The sequence below is a fragment of the Arachis hypogaea genome, chromosome 9, assembly GCF_003086295.3.
Source record: "Arachis hypogaea cultivar Tifrunner chromosome 9, arahy.Tifrunner.gnm2.J5K5, whole genome shotgun sequence".
In the NCBI taxonomy this organism is placed as follows: Eukaryota; Viridiplantae; Streptophyta; class Magnoliopsida; order Fabales; family Fabaceae; genus Arachis; species Arachis hypogaea.
Genome location: NC_092044.1, coordinates 9,752,168 through 9,774,965, shown reverse-complemented (window position 1 = coordinate 9,774,965; position 22,798 = coordinate 9,752,168). Strand labels below are relative to the sequence as shown.

The following is a 22,798-nucleotide window of genomic DNA, read 5'->3' as shown; positions in this document are numbered from 1 at the left end:
AACTGTTCAGAAGCAAAAAGCTACAAGTCCCACTCATCTAATTAGAATTAATATTCATTTATATTTTGGAATTTATAGTATATTCCCTTCTTTTTATCCTAATTGATTTTCAGTTGCTTGGGGACAAGCAACAATTTAAGTTTGGTGTTGTGATGAGCGGATAATTTATACGCTTTTTGGCATTGTTTTTAGGTAGTTTTTAGTAAGTTTGAGCTACTTTTAGGGATGTTTTCATTAGTTTTTATGTTAAATTCACATTTCTGGACTTTACTATGAGTTTGTGTGTTTTTCTGTGATTTCAGGTAAATTCTGGCTGAAATTGAGGGACTTGAGCAAAACTCTGAAAAAGGCTGACAAAAGGACTGCTGATGCTGTTGGAATCTGACCTCCCTGCACTCGAAATGGATTTTCTGGAGCTACAGAACTCCAATTGGCGCGCTCTCAACGACGTTGGAAAGTAGACATTCAGAGCTTTCCAGCAATATATAATAGTCCATACTTTATTCGGAAATTGACGACGTAACTTGGCGTTGAACGCCAAGTACATGCTACTGTCTGGAGTTAAACGCCAGAAAAACGTCATGATCCGGAGTTGAACGCCCAAAACACGTTATAACTTGGAGTTCAACTCCAAGAGAAGCCTCAGCTCGTGGATAGATCAAGCTCAGCCCAAACATACACCAAGTGGGCCCCGGAAGTGGATTTATGCATCAATTACTTACTCATGTAAACCCTAGGAGCTAGTTTATTATAAATAGAACTTTTTACTATCATATTATCATCCTGGATTGTATTTTGAATCCTGTGATCATGTTTTGGGGGCTGGCCATTCGGCCATGCCTGAACCTTTCACTTATGTATTTTCAACGGTGGAGTTTCTGCACACCATAGATTAAGGGTGTGGAGCTCTGCTGTACCTCAAGTTTCAATACAATTACTATTACTTTCTATTCAATTCTCTTTTATTCTTATTCCAAGACATACGTTGCACTTCAACTTGATGAATGTGATGATCCGTGACACTCATCATCATTCTCACCCATGAACGCGCGTGACTGACAACCACTTCCGTTCTACCTTAGGCCGGGCGCATATCTCTTAGATTCCCCAACAGAATCTTCGTGGTATAAGCTAGATAGATGGCGGCATTCATGAGGATCCGGAAAGTCTAAACCTTGTCTGTGGTATTCTGAGTAGGATTCTGGGATTGAATGACTGTGACGAGCTTCAAACTCCTGAAGGCTGGGCGTGATGACAAGCGCAAAAGAATCAAGGGATTCTATTCCAACCTGATTGAGAACCGACAGATGATTAGCCGTGCTGTGACAGAGCATAGGAACGTTTTCACTGAGAGGATGGGATGTAGCCATTGACAACGGTGATGCCCTACATACAGCTTGCCATGGAAGGAGTAAGAAGGATAGGATGAATGTAATAAGAAAGTAGAGATTCAAGAGGAGCACAACATCTCCATACGCCTATCTGAAATTTCCACTATTGATTTACATAAGTATCTCTATCCATTTTATTTTCTGTTTATTTTTATTAATCATATTTGATTTTCTAAATTCCATAATTTTATCCTCCTGACTGGGATTCACAAGATGACCATAGCTTGCTTCACACCAACAATCTCTGTGGGATCGACCCTTACTCACGTAAGGTATTACTTGGACGACCCAGTACACTTGCTGGTTAGTTGAACGGAGTTGTGTCCACACATAAGTGCCATAATAAGGATTCCATACAACAACAAAGAATACTACATTGATGTGATCACAATTTCGTCCACCAAGTTTTTGGCGCCGTTGTCGGGGATTATTGAGTTTGAACAATTGAAGGCATATTTTATTTCTTAGATCAGGAATAATTTATTTTTGTTGTTACAGAGTCATTAAATTTTGATAGGACAGTTTCTTTTCAAAAATTTCTTTTCAAAATTATTATTTTTCTTAATTAATTGTTGATTTTTCGTGAATTTAGTGTCTTATTTTAAGTTTGGTGTTTTCTTGTTAATCTCTTTATAATTTTCGAAAATTTTATTAAAGTTTTTTAAAAATTTTAAGTTTGGTGTTCTTTCTTTTGTTCTTGGTGTTCTTGTGAATCTTCAAATTGTTCTTGAGTTTTTCTTGTGTCTGGATCTTAAAATTTTTAAGTTTGGTGTTCCTTGGTGTTTTCCCTCCAAAAATTTTCGAAAATAAGGAGCATTAGATTTAAAAATTTTAAGTCTTGTGCCTTTTGTGTGTTTTTCTCTTTCATCACAAAATTCAAAAAAAAAAAATATTTCAAATTTCAAAAGATAAGAAAAAGATAAGATAGAAGATATGATTTTAAAAGATATGATCAGAAAAAGATATAATTTAAAAAGAGAAAGATATGAATAATAAATTAAAAGATAAATTTGAAATTTTTAATTTTGAAAAAGATTTTAAAAAGATAATTGACTTAAAAGAGTTGGATTGGATTGGAAAACCATTTGGCTTTATGAATTAAGATATATTTAATATTTTTGAAACGTGGATTTTTAGAAATCAGGGTTTTTAGAAATTAGGATAAAAACTTTTGGAATTGAAGATGATATTTTGAAACATGTTTATGCAAGAAATCATGAATTGAAACATAAAATTTTTGAAAAATTATGAAGAAAAACGAAATTGTACCTCCTCCCACCATCCTGGCGTTAAACGCCCAAATGATGCATGTTTTGGGCGTTTAACGCCCAATTGTTGCTTCTCCTGGGCGTTCAACGCCCATCTGATGCTTCTTTCTGGCGTTGAACGCCAGAAAGTCCTTTGTTACTGGGCGTTTTTCTGAACGCCCAGGATGCTAGCAGACTGGCGTTAAACGCCCAGAAGGTGCTTCTTTCTGGCGTTTAACGCCCAGAAGATGCTCCTTTCTGGCGTTTAACGCCCAGATGGCTACCCTTACTGGCGTTAAACGCCCAGTGGGTGCTTCTTTTGGGCGTTCAACGCCCAAAGTATTTCTTACTGGCTTTTTCACGCCAGTGAGCTTCCAATTTTCCTTGTAACTTTGTGACTTCACCCAATTGCTATTTCACCTTTTGAAGATACTGTAGCATCTACCTATAAAACTTCAAATTATTAGAAAAACGAATAAAATTAAATTTTGTGATTGGCATGGGTTGCCTCCCAGCAAGCGCTTCTTTAATGTCATTAGCTGGACTATCACTGATCTTCAATTAAGTCTCAGTCTTGAGCATTCTTGCTCGAAATTACCTTCAAGATAGTGTTTAACTCTTTGTCCATTAACAATGAACTTTTTGTTAGAGTCATTATCCTGAAGTTCTATGTATCCATATGGTGATACGCTTGTGATTACATATGGACCTCTCCACCGGGATTTTAATTTCCCGGGGAATAATTTGAGCCTTGAATTAAATAGCAGAACTTTCTGTCCTGGCTCAAAGACTCTGGATGACAATTTCTTATCATGCCATCTTTTTGCTTTCTCCTTGTAAATTTTTGCATTCTCGAAAGCATTGAGTCTAAATTCCTCTAGCTCATTTAACTGGAGCAATCGTCTTTCTCCAGCTAACTTGGCATCAAGGTTCAGGAATCTGGTTGCCCAGTAGGCCTTGTGTTCCAGTTCCACTGGCAAGTGACACGCCTTTCCATACACAAGCTGGTATGGAGAGGTCCCTATGGGGGTCTTGAATGCTGTTCTGTATGCCCACAGAGCATCATCCAAGCTTCTTGCCCAATCCCTTCTACGGTTAATTACAGTCCGTTCCAGGATTCTTTTAAGTTCTCTATTTGAGACTTCAGCTTGCCCATTAGTTTGTGGGTGATATGGAGTAGCTACCCTGTGGTTGACTCCATAACGTACCAGAGCAGAGTATAGCTGTTTATTACAGAAATGAGTGCCCCCATCACTGATTAACACTCTAGGGATACCAAATCTGCTGAAGATATGTTTCTGGAGGAATTTTAACACTGTTTTAGTGTCATTAGTGGGTGTTGCAATAGCCTCCACCCATTTGGATACATAATCCACTGCCACCAGAATATAAGTGTTTGAGTATGATGGTGGGAAGGGTCCCATGAAGTCAATGCCCCATACATCAAACAACTCAATCTCCAAGATTCCTTGTTGAGGCATGGCATAACTGTGAGGTAGGTTGCCTGATCTTTGGCAACTATCACAATTAAGCACAAATGCTCGGGAGTCTTTATAGAGAGTAGGCCAGTAGAAGCCACTTTGGAGGACTCTTGTGGCTGTTCGTTCACTTCCAAAATGTCCTCCATACTGTGATCCATGGCAATGCCAAAGGATCTTCTGTGCTTCTTCTTTAGGCACACATCTACGGATTACTCCGTCTGCACATCTCTTAAAGAGATATGGTTCATCACAAAGATAGTACTTTGCATCTCTGATTAATTTCTTTGATTGCACCCTACTGTACTCTTTGGGTATGAATCTCACTGCCTTGTAGTTTGCAATGTCTGCAAACCATGGCACTTCCTGGATGGCAAACAGTTGCTCATCCGGAAAGGTTTCAGAGATATCAGTGAGAGGGAGGGACGCCCCTTCCACTGGTTCTATTCGGGACAGGTGATCTGCCACTTGATTCTCTGTCCCTTTTCTGTCTCTTATTTCTATATCAAACTCTTGCAGAAGTAACACCCATCTGATGAGTCTGGGTTTTGAATCCTGCTTTGTGAGTAGATATTTAAGAGCAGCATGATCAGTGTACACAATCACTTTTGATCCTACTAAATAGGATCTGAATTTGTCAATGGCGTAAACCACTGCTAGTAGCTCTTTTTCTGTGGTTGTGTAATTCTTCTGTGCATCATTTAGAACACGGCTGGCATAGTAAATGACGTGCAAAAGCTTGTCATGCCTTTGTCCCAACACTGCACCAATGGCATGGTCACTGGCATCACACATCAATTCAAATGGTAATGTCCAGTCTGGTGCAGAGATGATTGGTGCAGTAACCAATTTAACTTTCAGAGTCTCAAATGCCTGCAGACACTCTTTATCAAAGATAAATGGCGTGTCAGCAGCTAACAGGTTGCTCAGAGGTTTGGCGATTTTTGAAAAATCTTTTATGAACCTCCTATAGAATCCTGCATGCCCCAGAAAGCTTCTGATTGCCTTAACATTAGCAGGTGGTGGTAATTTTTCAATTACTTCTACCTTAGCTTGATCCACCTCTATTCCCTTGTTCGAAATTTTGTGCCCAAGGACAATTCCTTCAGTCACCATAAAGTGACATTTTTCCCAGTTTAAAACCAGGTTAGTCTCTTGGCATCTTTTCAGAACAAGTGCTAAATGGTTAAGGCAGGAGCTGAATGAGTCTCCAAATACTGAGAAGTCATCCATGAAGACTTCCAGGAATTTTTCCACCATATCAGAGAAAATTGAGAGCATGCACCTCTGAAAGGTTGCAGGTGCATTGCACAGGCCAAATGGCATCCTTCTGTAAGCAAATACTCCAGATGGACATGTGAATGCCGTTTTCTCTTGATCCTGGGGATCTACTGCAATTTGATTATAACCTGAATATCCATCCAGGAAGCAGTAGTATTCATGACCTGCTAGTCTTTCTAGCATCTGGTCTATGAATGGTAAAGGAAAATGATCCTTTCTGGTGGCTGTATTGAGCCTTCTATAATCAATGCACATACGCCACCCTGTAACTGTCCTTGTAGGAACCAGTTCATTTTTTTCATTATGAACCACTGTCATGCCTCCTTTCTTAGGGACAACTTGAACAGGGCTCACCCAGGGGCTGTCAGAAATAGGATAAATAATCCCAGCCTCTAGTAATTTAGTGACCTCTTTCTGCACCACTTCTTTCATAGCTGGATTCAGCCGCCTTTGTGGTTGAACCACTGGCTTGGCGTCATCCTCCAGCAAGATTTTGTGCATGCATCTGGCTGGGCTAATGCCCTTAAGATCACTAATGGACCACCCAAGAGCTGTCATGTGCGTCCTTAGCACTTGAATTAGTGCTTCCTCTTCCTGTGGCTCTAAGGTAGAGCTTATAATTACAGGAAAAGTATCACCTTCTCCCAGAAATGCATATTTCAGGGATGGTGGTAATGGTTTGAGTTCGGGTTTTGGAGGTTTCTCCTCTTCTTGAGGGATTTTCAGAGGTTCTATTATCTTCTCTGATTCCTCCAAATCAGGCTGAACATCTTTAAAGATGTCCTCTAGCTCTGATTCGAGACTCTCAGCCATATTGACCTCTCTTACCAGAGAGTCAATAATATCAACACTCATGTAGTCATTTGGGGTGTCTGGATGTTGCATGGCTTTGACAACATTCAACTTAAACTCCTCCTCATTGACTCTCAAGGTTACTTCCCCTTTTTGGACATCAATGAGGGTTCGGCCAGTGGCTAGGAAAGGTCTTCCTAGAATGAGAGTTGCACTCTTGTGCTCCTCCATTTCCAGCACCACAAAGTCAGTAGGAAAGGCGAATGGCCCGACCTTGACAATCATGTCTTCGATCACTCCTGATGGGTATTTAATGGAGCCATCAGCAAGTTGAAGACATATCCTGGTTGGTTTGATTTCTTCAGTCAAACCAAGCTTTCTGATAGTAGATGCAGGTATTAGATTGATACTTGCCCCAAGATCACATAAAGCTTGCTTGGTACAAGTACCTTCTAATGTGCATGGTATCATAAAGCTTCCAGGATCTTTAAGCTTCTCAGGTAAGCTCTTCAGAATGACTGCACTGCATTCTTCAGTGAGGTAAACTCTTTCAGTCTCCCTCCAATCCTTCTTATGACTTAAGATCTCTTTCATGAACTTAGCATAAGAGGGTATTTGCTCAAGTGCTTCTGCAAACGGAATCTTTATTTCAAGAGTCCTGAGATAGTCTGCAAAGCGGGCAAATTGCTTATCCTGTTCCGCTTGGCGGAGTTTTTGAGGATAAGGCATTTTGGCTTTGTATTCCTCAACCTTAGTTGCTGCAGGTTTATTACTTACAGAAGTGGGTTGGGAAGCCTTTTTAGAAGGGTTGTTATCAGCACTTGTATGTGACTGATCACCCACTGGCATTTGAATGCCAGGGGTAGAAGCTGGAGTGGTGTTAGACGCCATCTCCCCATTTGTTACTGGTGTTTGAACGCCAGAACCATGTTCCCTTTGGGCGTTCAACGCCGGATTCATGCTTGTTTCTGGCGTTGAACGCCAGGAATGAGCATGGTCTGGGCGTTCAGCACCAGCATCATTCCTCTCTGGGCTCTGATTGTCCTCAGAGGGATTTTGAGTAGACATCTGTTCATTTCTTGGCTTCCTGCTGCTTTGAAGTGAGTTATTCAATGTTTTCCCACTTCTTAGTTGAACTGCTTGGCATTCTTCTGCTATTTGTTTTGACAGTTGTTTTTCTGTCTGCTTTAATTGCACTTCCATATTCCTGTTAGCCATTCTTGTTTCCTGTAATATTTCCTTGAATTCGGCTAGCTGCTGAGTTAGAAAGTCTAATTGCTGATTAATTTCATTAGCCTGATCCACCGGACTGAGTTCAACAGTTACTGTTCTAGCTTCTTCTTTCATGGAAGATTCACTGTTTAGATACAGATGCTGATTTCTGGCAACTGTATCAATAAGCTCTTGAGCTTCTTCAATTGTTTTTCTCATATGTATAGATCCACCAGCTGAGTGGTCTAGAGAAATCTGAGCTTTTTCTGTAAGTCCATAGTAAAAGATGTCTAATTGCACCCATTCTGAAAACATTTCAGAGGGGCATTTTCTTAACATCTCTCTGTATCTCTCCCAGGCATCATAAAAGGGATTCATTATCTCCTTGTTTGAAGCCTTGGATGCTTAGCCTCAGCTGTGTCATCCGTTTTGGAGGGAAATAGTGATTCAGAAATTTTTCTGACAGCTGTTTCCATGTTTTTATGCTGTTCTTAGGCTGGTTATTTAACCACCTCTTAGCTTGATCTTTTACAGCAAATGGAAACAGTAATAATCTGTAGACATCCTGATCCACTTCTTTATCATGTACTGTGTCAGCAAATTGTAAAAATTGTGCCAAAAACTCTGTAGGTTCTTCATGTGGAAGACCAGAATACTGGCAGTTTTGCTGCACCATGATAATGAGCTGAGGATTCAACTCAAAGCTACTAACTCCAATGGAGGGTATACAGATACTACCCCCATATGAAGCAGTAGTGGGGTTAGCATATGACCCCAGAGTCCTCCTGGACTGATCATTCCCACTTAATTCCATGATGGAATAAAAGAGATGATATGTATGTTGCTATTATTTATTTTATAAAAATTAATTTTTATAAAATAAAATAAAAACGAAATAAATAAAGGAAATTGGAAATATTTTGAAATTGAAATTTGAAATATTTTTTTTTTGAATTTTGTGATGAAAGAGAAAAACACACAAAAGGCACAAGACTTAAAATTTTTAAATCTAATGCTCCTTATTTTCAAAAATTTTTGGAGGAAAAACACCAAGGAACACCAAACTTAAAAATTTTAAGAACCAGACACAAGAAAAACTCAAGAACAATTTGAAGATTCACAAGAACACCAAGAACAAAAGAAAGAACACCAAACTTAAAATTTTTAGAAAACTTTAATAAAATTTTCGAAAATTATAAAGAGATTAACAAGAAAACACCAAACTTAAAATAAGACACTAAATTCACGAAAAATCAACAATTAATTAAGAAAAATAATAATTTTGAAAAGAAATTTTTGAAAAGAAACTATCCTATCAAAATTTAATGACTCTGTAACAACAAAAATAAATTATTCCTGATCTAAGAAATAAAATATGCCTTCAATTGTTCAAACTCAATAATCCCCGGCAACGGCGCCAAAAACTTGGTGGACGAAATTGTGATAAAAGAGTTTCAGGCACTGTTAGAGAAGCTCACAACTCCGTTCAACTAACCAGCAAGTGTACTGGGTCGTCCAAGTAATAAACCTTACGTGAGTAAGGGTCGATCCCACAGAGATTGTTGGTATGAAGCAAGCTATGGTCACCTTGTAAATCTCAGTTAGGCAGATTAAATTGATTGATGGTTTCGAAAATAGAAATAAGAAAATAAATAATAAAAGGGATAGAATACTTATGCTGATTCATTGGTGGGAATTTCAGATAAGCGAATGGAGATACTGTATGGCTCAAGGACGCCTGTTTTCCCACTTCTTCAACTCAATCCTTCTTACTCCTTTCCATGGCAAGCTGTATATAGGGGTTCACCATCAGCGGTGGCTACTTTCAATCCTCTCGGGAAAATGATCCTATGCGGCTGTCACTCGCACGGCTAATCGTCTGGAGGCATCACCCATGGTTGATAGCTACATCCCATCCTCGCAGTGAAAACTACGCTCACGCACTCTGTCACAGCACGGCTAATCACTGGTTGGTTCCTGCGCCTACTGGAATAGAATCCCTTGATTCTTTTGCGTCTGTCACTAACGCCCAGCACTTGCAAGTCCGAAGCACGTCACAGTCATTCATTACCGGAATCCTACTCGGAATACCACAGACAAGGTGAGACTTTCCGGATTCCCAGGATCCTACTCGGAATACCACAGACAAGGTGAGACTTTCCGGATCCTCATAAATGCCGCCATCTATCTAGCTTATACCACGAAGATTCTGTTGGGGAATCTAAGAGATACAAATTCAAGCTCGGTTGCATGTAGAACGGAAGTGGTTGTCAATCACGTGCGTTCATAAGTGAGAATGATAATGATCGTCACTTTCATCATTACACTCATCATGTTCTTGGGTACGAATGAATATCTTGGAATAAGAATAAGAGAGATTTGAATAAAAGAAAATAGAATTGCATTAATACTTGAGGTACAGCAGAGCTCCACACCCTTAATCTATGGTGTGCAGAAACTCCACCGTTGAAAATACATAAGTAAAAGAGGTTCAGGCATGGCCGAATGGCCAGCCCTCTCCATGATCAAGTGACCGAATATTCAAGAGATTAAACTGTCAAAAGATATCTAATACAATAGTAACTTATCCTATTTATACTAGACTAGCTACTAGGGTTTACATGAGTAAGTATTTGATGCATAAATTCACTTCCGGGGCCCACTTGGTGTATGCTTGGGCTGAGCTTGATCAATCCACGAGCTGAGACTTCTCTTGGAGTTGAACTCCGAGTTATGACGTGTTTTGGGCGTTCAACTCCGGATCATGACGTTTTTCTGGCGTTTAACTCCAGACAGCAGCATGAACTTGGCGTTCAACGCCAAGTTACGTCGTCAATCTTCGAATAAAGTATGGACTATTATATATTTCTGGAAAGCCGTGGATGTCTACTTTCCAACGCCTTTGAGAGCGCGCCAATTGGAATTCTGTAGCTCCAGAAAATCCATTTCGAGTGCAGGGAGGTCAGATTCCAACAGCATCAGCAGTCCTTTTGTCAGCCTTCTTCAGAGTTTTGCTCAAGTCCCTCAATTTCAGTCAGAATTTACCTGAAATCACAGAAAAACACACAAACTCATAGTAAAGTCCAGAAATGTGAATTTAGCATAAAAACTAATGAAAACATCCCTAAAAGTAGCTCAAACTTACTAAAAACTACCTAAAAACAATGCCAAAAAGCGTATAAATTATCCGCTCATCACAACACCAAACTTAAATTGTTGCTTGTCCCCAAGCAACTGAAAATCAATTAGGATAAAAAGAAGAGAATATACTATAAATCTCAGAATATCAATGAATATTAATTTAATTAGATGAGCGGGACTTGTAGCTTTTTGCTTCTGAACAGTTTTGGCATCTCACTTTTTCCTTTGAAGTTCAGAGTGATTGGCATCTCTGGGAACTCAGAATTTCAGATAGTATTATTGACTCTCCTAGTTAAGCATGTTGATTCTTGAACACAGCTACTTATGAGTCTTGGCTGTGGCCCTAAGCATTTTGTTTTCCAGTATTACCACCGGATACACAAATGCCACAGACACATAACTGGGTGAACCTTTTCAGATTGTGACTCAGCTTTGCTAGAGTCCCCAGTTAGTGGTGTCCAGAGCTCTTAAGCACACTCTTTTGCTTTGGATCACGACTTTAACCACTCAGTCTCAAGCTTTTGACTTGGACCTTCATGACATAAGCACATGGTTAGGGACAGCTTTGGTTTAGCCGGTTAGGCCTGGATTTAATTTCCTTGGGCCCTCCTATCCATTGATGCTCAAAGCCTTGGATCCTTTTTACCCTTGCCTTTTGGTTTTAAGGGCTATTGGCTTTTTCTGCTTGCTTTTTCTTTTTCTTTCTAATTTTTTTCGCCATTTTTTTTCGCAAGCTTCCTTTTTCACTGCTTTTTCTTGCTTCAAGAATCAATTTCATGATTTTTCAGATCATCAATAACATTTCTCTTTGTTCATCATTCTTTCAAGAGCCAACAATTTTAACACTCATAAACAACAAGATCAAAAATATGCACTGTTCAAGCATTCATTCAGAAAACAGAAAGTATTGCCACCACATCAATATAATTAAATTAAATTCAAGGATAAATTCGAAATTCATGTACTTCTTGTTCTTTTGAATTAAAACATTTTTCATTTAAGAGAGGTGAAGGATTAATGGATTTAATTCATAGCTTTAAGGCATGGTTACATACTAATGATCATGAAGTAAAGACACAAAACATAGATAAACACAACACTAAAAACCGAAAACAGAAAGAAATAAAGAATAAGGAATGAATCCACCTTTAGTGGCGTCTTCTTCTTGAAGGGCCAATGATGTTCTTCAGCTCTTCTATGTCCCTTCCTTGCCTTTGTTGCTCCTCCCTCATTGCTCTTTGGTCTTCTCTTATTTCTTGGAGAATGATGGAGTGCTCATGATGTTCCACCCTTAATTGTTCCACATTATGGCTCAAATCTTCTAAGGAGGTGTTGAGTTGCTCCCAATAGTTGTTGGGAGGAAAGTGCATTCCTTGAGGTATCTCAGGAATTTGTTGATGATGAGCTTCCTCATGCACTTCTTGAGGGCCGTGAGGAGCTTCTCTTGCTTGCTCCATCCTTTTCTTGGTGATGGGCTTGTCTTCTTCAATGGAGACATCTCCATCTATGATAACTCCAACATAGATGGCAAATAAGGTGAGGGAAAGCTAGCCGTGCCATGGGTGAGGACTTGTCGGCTATTTTGTAGAGTTCATTGGAGATGACCTCATGAACTTCTACTTCCTCTCCAATCATGATGCTATGGATCATGATGGCCCGATCCACAGTAACTTCAGATCGGTTGCTAGTAGGAATGATGGATCTTTGGATGAACTCCAACCATCCTCTAGCCACGGGCTTGAGATCCAGTCTTCTTAGTTGAACTGGCTTGCCTTTGGAGTCTATTCTCCATTGGGCTCCTTCCACACATATATCCGTAAGGACTTGGTCCAACCTTTGATTAAAGTTGACCCTTCTAGTGTAGGGGCGTTCATCTTCTTGCATCATGGGCAAGTGAAACGCCAACCTCACATTTTCCGGACTAAAATCTAAGTATTTCCCCCGAACCATTGTAAGATAGTTCTTTGGATTCGGGTTCATACTTTGATCACGGTTCCTAGTGATCCATGCATTGGCATAGAACTCTTGAACCATCAATATTCCAACTTGTTGCATGGGGTTGGTTAGGACTTCCCACCCTCTTCTTTGGATTTCATGTCGGATTTCCGGATACTCATTCTTTTTGAGCTTGAAAGGGACCTCGGGGATCACCTTCTTCTTTGCCACAACATCATAGAAGTGGTCTTGATGGCTCTTGGAGATGAATCTTTCCTTCTCCCATGACTCGGAGGTGGAAGCTTTTGTCTTCCCTTTCCTTTTTTTAGAGGATACTCCGGCCTTAGGTGCCATTGATGGTAATGGAAAAACAAAAAGCTATGCTTTTACCACACCAAACTTAAAATTTTGCTCGTCCTCGAGCAAGAAAGAAAAGAAGAGTAGAAGAAGAAGAAGAGAATATAGTGGAGAGGGGGAGAAGTAGGTTCGGCTATGTGGGAGAAGAAGGGGTTGTGTTGTGTGAAAAATGAAGTAGAAGGGAAGGGTATTTATAGGGAGAGGGAGGGTGGGTATTCGGCCATTTTGGGTGGGAATGGGTGGGAAAGTGAATTTGAATTTTATGAAGGTAGGTGGGGTTTATGGGGAAGAGTGGGTTGATGTGAATGGTGAATGGGGTAATTGGGAAGAGGAATTGAGGTGATTGGTGAAGGTTTTTGGGAAGTGTGATATTGGGAAGAGTGAAATGAGATTTGGATTAAGAGAGTGTGATTAGGATTAAAAGAAAAGGTGGGAATATGGTAGGTGGGGATCCTGTGGGGTCCACAGATCCTGAGGTGAAAAGAAATACCATTCCTTCACCATATAGGCATGTAAATTGCCTTCGTACATCATTCTGGCGTTCAAATGCCCATTGGTGCACGTTCTGGGCATTCAACGCCCATGTAATGCATGTTTCTGGCGTTAAACGCCAGTTTCATGCTTGTTGCTGGCGTTTAACGCCAGCCTGTCTCCTCCAGGCACATTCCTGGCGTTCAGCGCCAGGATGTTGCTTGTTTCTGGCGTTCAGCGCCAGAATGGTGCTCTGTTCTAGCGTTGAACGCCAGCCAGATGCATCTTACTGGCGTTGAACGCCAGCCCGTGCGTCCTCCAGGGTGAAAATTTTTTTCTTCTGTTTTTGACTCTGTTTTTAATTTTTTTGATTTTTTTCGTGACTTCTCATGATCATGTACCTAATAAAACACAAAAATAACAATAAAACAAAATAAAATAAAATTAGATAAATAAAATTGGGTTGCCTCCCAACAAGCGCTTCTTTAATGTCAATAGCTTGACAGTGGCTCTCATGGAGCCACAAGGTGATCAGGTCAATGTTGTATAGTTGTCCACACCAAACTTAGAGTTTGGATATGGGATCTTAACACCAAACTTAGAGTTTGGTTGTGGCCTCACAACACCAAACTTAGAGTTTGACTGTGTGGGCTCTTCTTGACTCTGAACTGAGAGAAGCTCTTCATGCTTACTCTCTTTTGTCACAGAGGGATGGCCATGTGCCTTAAACACAAGGTAGTCCCCATTCAATTGAAGGACTAACTCGCCTCTGTTGACATCTATCACAGCTCCTGCTGTGGCTAGGAAAGGTCTTCCTAGGATGATGCATTCATCATCTTCCTTCCTAGTGTCTAGGATTATGAAATCAGCAGGGATGTAAAGGCCTTCAACCTTTACTAGCACGTCCTCTACTATTCCATAAGCTTGTCTCATGGACTTGTCTGCCAATTGTAATGAGAACAAGGCAGGTTGTACCTCAATGATCCCCAGCTTCTCCATTACAGAGAGTGGCATAAGATTTATCCCTGACCCTAGATCACATAGAGCTTTTGCAAAGTTCATGGTGCCAATGGTACAAGGTATTAAGAACTTGCCAGGATCTTGTTTCTTTTGAGGTAGAGTTTTCTGAATCCAAGTATCTAGTTCGCTAATGAGCAAGGGAGGTTCACTTTCCCAAGTCTCATTACCAAACAACTTGGCATTCAGCTTCATGATAGCTCCTAAGTATTGAGCAACTTGCTCTCCAGTCACATCTTCATCCTCTTCAGAGGAAGAATAGTCTTCAGAGCTCATGAATGGTAGAAGGAGATTTAATGGAATCTCTATGGTCTCTATATGAGCCTCAGATTCCTCTGGATCCTTATTAAGAAACTCCTTCTTGCTTGAAGGACGTCCCAGGAGGTCTTCCTCACTAGGATTTTCGTCCTCCTCCTCCCTAGTGCATTCGGCCATATTGACTAAATCAATGGCCTTGCACTCTCCTTTTGGATTCTCTTCTGTTTTGCTTGGGAGAATACTGGGAGGAGTTTCAATGACTTTCTTACTCAGCTGGCCCACTTGTGCCTCCAAATTTCTAATGGAGGATCTTGTTTCATTCATGAAACTGAAAGTGGCCTTTGACAGATCAGAGATAATATTGGCTAAATTAGAAGTGTTTTGTTCTGAATTCTCTGTCTGTTGCTGAGAAGATGATGGATATGGCTTACTATTGCTCAGCCTATTGCGTCCACCATTGTTAAAGCCTTGTTGAGGCTTTTGTTGATCCTTCCAGGAGAAATTTGGATGATTTCTCCATGATGGGTTATAGGTGTTTCCATAAGGTTCACCCATGTAATTAACCTCTGCCATGGCAGGGTTCTCAGGATCATAAGCTTCTTCAGAAGCTTCCTCTCTAGTACTGTTGGATGCATGTTGCAGTCCATTCAGATTTTGAGAGATAATGTTAACCTGTTGAGTCAACATTTTGTTCTGAGCCAGTATGGCATTCAGAGCTTCAATTTCAAGAACTCCTTTCTTCTGCGGTATCCCATTATTCACAGAGTTCCTCTTAGAGGTGTACATGAACTGGTTGTTTGCAACCATGTCAATGAGTTCTTGAGCCTCTTCAGGCGTTTTCTTCAGGTGAATAGATCCACCTGCAGAATGGTCCAATGACATTTTCGAAAATTCAAAGAGACCATAATAGAATATATCTAATAGGGTCCATTCTGAAAACATGTCAGATGGACATCTTTTGGTCAACTGCTTGTATCTTTCCCAAGCTTCATAGAGGGATTCACCATCTTTTTGTTTGAAGGTTTGAACATCCACTCTCAGCTTGCTCAGCTTTTGAGGAGGAAAGAATTTATCCAAGAAGGCAGTGACCAGCTTATCCCAGGAGTCCAGGCTATCCTTAGGTTGTGAATCCAACCATATTCTAGCTCTGTCTCTTACAGCAAAAGGGAAAAGCATGAGTCTGTAGACTTCAGGATCAACTCCATTCGTCTTTACAGTCTCACAGATCTGCAAGAACTCAGTTAAAAACTGATAAGGATCTTCAGATGGAAGTCCATAAAACTTGCAGTTTTGTTGCATTAATGCAACTAGTTGAGGCTTAAGCTCAAAGTTATTGGCTCCAATGGCAGGAATGGAGATGCTTCTTCCATCAAACTTGGACGTTGGCTTTGTGAAGTCACCAAGCATTCTCCTTGCATTATTATTATTATTTTCGGCTGCCATGTCCTTCTCTTGTTCGAAAATTTCTGAAAGGTTATTTCTAGATTGTTGTAATTTAGCTTCTCTTAATTTTCTCTTCAGAGTCCTTTCAGGTTCTGGATCAATTTCAACAAGAGTGCCTTTTTCCCTGTTCCTGCTCATATGAAAGAGAAGAAAACAAGAAAAGAAAGAGGAATCCTCTATGTCACAGTATAGAGATTCCCTTATGTTAGTAGAAGAAGAAAGGGGTATAAGAAAGAAGAATGATGGATTCGGATTTTTGGATGAGGAGAGGTGAAGAGAAGTGTTAGTAATTAATTAATTAAATAGAATAAGAGAAGAGAAGAGAAATTTCGAAAATAATTTTTGAAAAAGGGGTTAGTATTTTCGAAAATCAAAGACAAAATATAATTAAAATTAAAATTTAAAACAAAAAGAATTTTTGAAAAAGAGAGGGAGAATTTTCAAAAATTAGAGAGGGAAAAGTAGTTAGGTGGTTTTGAAAAAGATAAGAAACAAACAAAAAGTTAGTTAGTTGATTGAAAAAGATTTGAAATCAAATTTTGAAAAAGATAAGAGGATAAGAAGTTAGATAAGATATTTTGAAATCAAATTTTGAAAAAGATAAAATTTTTGAAAAAGATAAGATAAAAGATAAAAAGATAAGATAAAAATTTTAATAAAAAGATAAGATAAAAGATAAAAAGATTTAATTTTTTTTTAAAAAGACTCAACTAACAAGAAACTACAAGATAAGATTCTAGAACTTAAAGATTGAACCTTTCTTAACAAGAAAGTAACAAACTTCAAATTTTTGAACCAATCACATTAATTGTTAGCTAATTTTCGAAAATTTGATATAAAGATAAGAAAAAGATTTTGAAAATATTTTGAAAAAGATTTTTGAAATTTTCGAAATTTATAAAAAAAATGAAAAAGATATGATTTTTGAAAGAGATTTTGAAAAGATTTTTAAAATTGAAATTTTGACTTAACTTGTAAGAAACAACTAATTTTAAAAATTTTTGACCAAGTCAACCCAAAATTTCGAAAATTTGGAGGAAAATAAGGAAAAGATGTTTTTTGATTTTTGAATTTTTAAAGAAAAACACAAAAATGACCCAAAACATGAAAATTTTGGATCAAGACACAAGGTGCATGCAAGAATGCTATGAATGTCAAGATGAACACCAAGAACACTTTGACGATCATAATGAACATCAAGAACATAATTTTGAAAAATTTTTGATGCAAAGAAAACATGCAAGACACCAAAATTAGAAATCTTTAATGCATGGAAGATATGAATGCAAAAGTGCACATGAAAAACAACAAAAGACACAAAACAAGAAATCATCAAGATCAAACAAGAAGACTTGTCAAGAACAACTTGAAGATCATGAAGAACACTATGAATGCATGAAATTTTCGAAAAAATGCAAGAAAAATTTTAAAAGCATGCAATTGACACCAAACTTAAAAATTAACACAAGACTCAAACAAGAAACACAAAATATTTTTTTGGTTTTTATGATTTTCTAATTTTTTTTTTGTATTTTTATTGATTTTTTCGAAAAACATTTTTGGAAAAACGAAAAAGAAAAGAAAAATTTTTTTGAAAAAGTTTTTGAAAAGAAAATTACCTAATCTGAGCAACAAGATGAACCGTCATTTGTCCATACTCGAACAATCCCCGGCAACGGCGCCAAAAACTTGGTGGACGAAATTGTGATAAAAGAGTTTCAGGCACTGTTAGAGAAGCTCACAACTCCGTTCAACTAACCAGCAAGTGTACTGGGTCGTCCAAGTAATAAACCTTACGTGAGTAAGGGTCGATCCCACAGAGATTGTTGGTATGAAGCAAGCTATGGTCACCTTGTAAATCTCAGTTAGGCAAATTAAATTGATTGATGGTTTCGAAAATAGAAATAAGAAAATAAATAATAAAAGGGATAGAATACTTATGCTGATTCATTGGTGGGAATTTCAGATAAGCGAATGGAGATACTGTATGGCTCAAGGACGCCTGTTTTCCCACTTCTTCAACTCAATCCTTCTTACTCCTTTCCATGGCAAGCTGTATATAGGGGTTCACCATCAGTGGTGGCTACTTTCAATCCTCTCGGGAAAATGATCCTATGCGGCTGTCACTCGCACGGCTAATCGTCTGGAGGCATCACCCATGGTTGATAGCTACATCCCATCCTCGCAGTGAAAACTACGCTCACGCACTCTGTCACAGCACGGCTAATCACTGGTTGGTTCCTGCGCCTACTGGAATAGAATCCCTTGATTCTTTTGCGTCTGTCACTAACGCCCAGCACTTGCAAGTCTGAAGCACGTCACAGTCATTCATTACCGGAATCCTACTCGGAATACCACAGACAAGGTGAGACTTTCCGGATTCCCAGGATCCTACTCGGAATACCACAGACAAGGTGAGACTTTCCGGATCCTCATAAATGCCGCCATCTATCTAGCTTATACCACGAAGATTCTGTTGGGGAATCTAAGAGATACAAATTCAAGCTCGGTTGCATGTAGAACGGAAGTGGTTGTCAATCACGTGCGTTCATAAGTGAGAATGATAATGATCGTCACTTTCATCATTACACTCATCATGTTCTTGGGTACGAATGAATATCTTGGAATAAGAATAAGAGAGATTTGAATAAAAGAAAATAGAATTGCATTAATACTTGAGGTACAGCAGAGCTCCACACCCTTAATCTATGGTGTGCAGAAACTCCACCGTTGAAAATACATAAGTAAAAGAGGTTCAGGCATGGCCGAATGGCCAGCCCTCTCCATGATCAAGTGACCGAATATTCAAGAGATTAAACTGTCAAAAGATATCTAATACAATAGTAACTTATCCTATTTATACTAGACTAGCTACTAGGGTTTACATGAGTAAGTATTTGATGCATAAATTCACTTCCGGGGCCCACTTGGTGTATGCTTGGGCTGAGCTTGATCAATCCACGAGCTGAGGCTTCTCTTGGAGTTGAACTCCGAGTTATGACGTGTTTTGGGCGTTCAACTCCGGATCATGACGTTTTTCTGGCGTTTAACTCCAGACAGCAGCATGAACTTGGCGTTCAACGCCAAGTTACATCGTCAATCTTCGAATAAAGTATGGACTATTATATATTGCTGGAAAGCCCTGGATGTCTACTTTCCAACGCCGTTGAGAGCGCGCCATTTGGAGTTCTGTAGCTCCAGAAAATCCATTTCGAGTGCAGGGAGGTCAGATTCCAACAGCATCAGCAGTCCTTTTGTCAGCCTTCTTCAGAGTTTTGCTCAAGTCCCTCAATTTCAGCCAGAATTTACCTGAAATCACAGAAAAACACACAAACTCATAGTAAAGTCCAGAAATGTGAATTTAACATAAAAACTAATGAAAACATCCCTAAAAGTAGCTTGAACTTACTAAAAACTACATAAAAACAATGCCAAAAAGCGTATAAATTATCCGCTCATCATTAGCTAGAGAAATAGTGAGCTGGTACCACTCATTCTTTGTATAAATAGCAACTATGTAACCACCTTTCAATTTATTTAGTTGATTCTTTCTAGTTTACTCAATTTCTCTCTCTCCCTCCCTTCTTCTTCCTCTCTCTCTCTCTCTCTCTCTCTCTCTCTCTTCCCCCTCCCCTCAAATTCTCTCTTCTCATCTCAGCTTCTGCTCTTGATACCTTTCATGGTATCAGAGCCTCTGATCCATGAAGCCTTCAGAACTATCTTCTTTATCCTCCTTTACAGCACTAGCTCAAATGGCTCGAAGGTATTGACATCAATCGCCAACTTTCTAGCAATAATCAAATTAGATGAAGACAATTTCAAAATATGAAAGCATCGTATTATCGTGCATCAAGTCTAATTGGATGTAGAGTTTGAAGAATAGGAACAAGATCAAGCAATTGAAAAGATATCTCCAGAATTTGAAGTTTAGGAGCAGCGCGATGAATGTCCTGTGGCTTAGATGCTATCATTGATGGATGAAAATTTTGTTAATAAATTAAAGTAGTTGATTGTGAATATGCTCATAAAATCTGATCGGTTCTAGAAGATTACTTCACTACTCGTCAGAAATCAAAAATCAAAATCTTGAAAGCTTAATTAAAAGGACTCAAGAAATAAGGTTTAACACCCACAAAGTACATTGCTAAAATAAACAGGTAACAAGTTCTCTTACTGCATTTGGTACACTTCTATCGAAGGATGAACAGTTTGAATATACATTAGGAGGTCTAAATGAAGAATTTAATATCTTTATAATCGTGACAAATGCAAGGGTTAAACACATGTCAATCAATGAATATGAGATACAACTTCTTACTCAAGAAGAAGTAAATGAAATATTTAAAATGTTCTAATTTAGTGCTTGCTCAAGCAAATATGATGGAAAAAGACAATGAAAAAAATGTGTATGATAAAGAATATAATAGAAATTATAGTAGATGACAAGGGCAAAGAAAAAGATATCGAAACAGATTCTTTTATGGTGGTTGCAGATCTTATTCATCATCGTGGCATCAAAATAGAAAGCCTCAGTACCAATTATGCTCAAAGATAGGCTATATAGTTTGGCAATGTTACCAAAGATTCAATCAAAATTACCAACATCCGCAGTAGCACCATTCCAATGGCCCTCCTCCTTCAAATACATCCTTCCACAACACACCACAAGAAAGAAACTCCATCTCACCTCAAGCACTAGTAGCCAACTCAAATGCACAAAACTCAGAGTGGTATCCAGACTCAGGCGTATCCAGACTCAGGCGTCTTGCACCACATCACCTTCAACTAAATAAATCTCATCACTAGCTCTGAGTATGAAGGGCCAGAACAGGAATATAGAGGTAATAGAACATGTATCTATATTGTCATTATTAGAAAATCTATGATACATTCATTTATGTCTAACCACATTTTTCATCTTAAAAACCTCTTAGGTGTAACTACTATATCCAAGAACCTAGTGAGTATGTCTAAATTTGCATTAGACAATGGTGTGTTTTTCGAAATTTGATCTTATATAGACACTATAAAGTCTTAAAAAACAAGGAATATTCTACTGCAAGGCCAATTTAAGAATGGCTTGTATCATTTTGATGGAATTCAAGTTCCACGATCCATCAACTAGAGAAAAGAAAAGAGCTCAAAATCTAAGGATAATAGTCTAGTCACTCATGTTGATTGTTTCATTGTAACTACTACAAATGATAATTGCAATGCGAATTATACTGGTGCCTTTTTTACTAGTTCAATGCTTGTGACTAATTGTAAGAATATAAATTCTGGTACTCCAAATGTTAGCTACAGTAAGGTTGTCAAAAATTGTTCAAACACTGATGTATGTAATAATGCAATACCTATAATTGCTAGCTTGAATAAAACTTAGATTGTTGAAAGCTCAAAAACTGTGATGACTAACAAGATCTCTCTATTTCAGCTTTGGCATAACAAGCTTGGCCACTCTTCTCAAAAAGTAACCCACCATGTCCTTTCTCAATGCAACATTGTTGCTCAACACCCCAAAAACCTTTGTAATGCCTGTTTTACAAACAAAATCCACTAGCTACCATATCCAGAATCTCACACCAAATATACGAAGTCCTTAGAACTTTTTTTCTCAGACCTTTAAGGTCCTACACTAATTTACAGCAAGTTAGTATACAAATTTTACATTCAACAAATATAAATGCACATACCTCTTGCAAACCAAGTCCCAAGCCTTTGAAGCCTTCATCTAATTCAAAAATTTTATGGAAAACCAAATTGGCCATCAACTCATAGCTCTCCAAACTAATAATGAAGGAAAATTTCTTTCAACCACCTTCACCCAATTTCTAATCCGAAATGGCATCCAACACAGAATGAATTGTCTACACACTCACTAACAAAATGGTTCTGCAGAACGCAAACACAGACACCTAATCAAAACCACCCTTGCTCTCTAGGTTCAAGCTTCATTCCTACTCTCTTTTTGGGATGAAGTTGTCTTTACCTCAACTTATATCCTCAATTATAAAACTCTAGTTGAAACTCTCCTAAACACCAAACCAAATTACCAATTCCTTAAGACCTTTGGTTGTTCATGCTATTCTTTACTTAAACTATACAATAACCACAAATTCAACCAAAATGATCACAAATGCATCTTCTTAGGCTATGCAACTAACCATAAGGGATACAAGTGCCTCTCACTCACGAGCAAAATTTACATATATAGAAATGTCCTTTTCGATGAATATGAATTTTTATATCCAAGTCTTTTCCTTACATCCCAAAATCTCTCATCCAAAGAAAAATCAACCACATACATTTCACTTACCAACTTTTCACTAATCATCACACATATAACTCACCAAATGCACACAGTAGACATCTCATCACTTTCACATAACCCTTGCATAAATACTCATCATATATTTTCCATTAATGTCAATACACTATCTAATTCATTACCTGTATTACTGGTACAATCTGCTAATGTCACTATGAATGCAGATTCCTCTACTATGATACATGCACAACTTGTTGATGCTGTTGTAAATGTAGTCTCTACTCGTTTTCTACAGGTTTCTATTCAACCAAGAGTGGTTCAAAATAATCATCCATTGCAAGCTAGAAGCAAGAGTGGCGTCTTCAAATATAGGGCTTTCATCTCCACTCTCTCCGCTACACCACCTGAACCTGCTGCTATTTTATACCTCATCAACAATGTCCCGACTTCAGTATCTCAAGCTCTAATATGTGCTCATTAGAGAGCAGCAATGGATGAGGAATACTC

The 22,798-nt window shown here is 38.6% G+C and overlaps 1 non-coding gene across 1 annotated transcript; it reads left to right on the top strand.

Moving 5' to 3' along the window:
* The first annotated feature begins 15,520 nt into the window (after positions 1 to 15,520).
* Positions 15,521 to 15,624, top strand: LOC112714166 (small nucleolar RNA R71). Its single transcript, XR_003159121.1, has one exon. It is a non-coding gene; the product is annotated as a small nucleolar RNA R71 (small nucleolar RNA).
* The last annotated feature ends 7,174 nt before the right edge of the window (positions 15,625 to 22,798 follow it).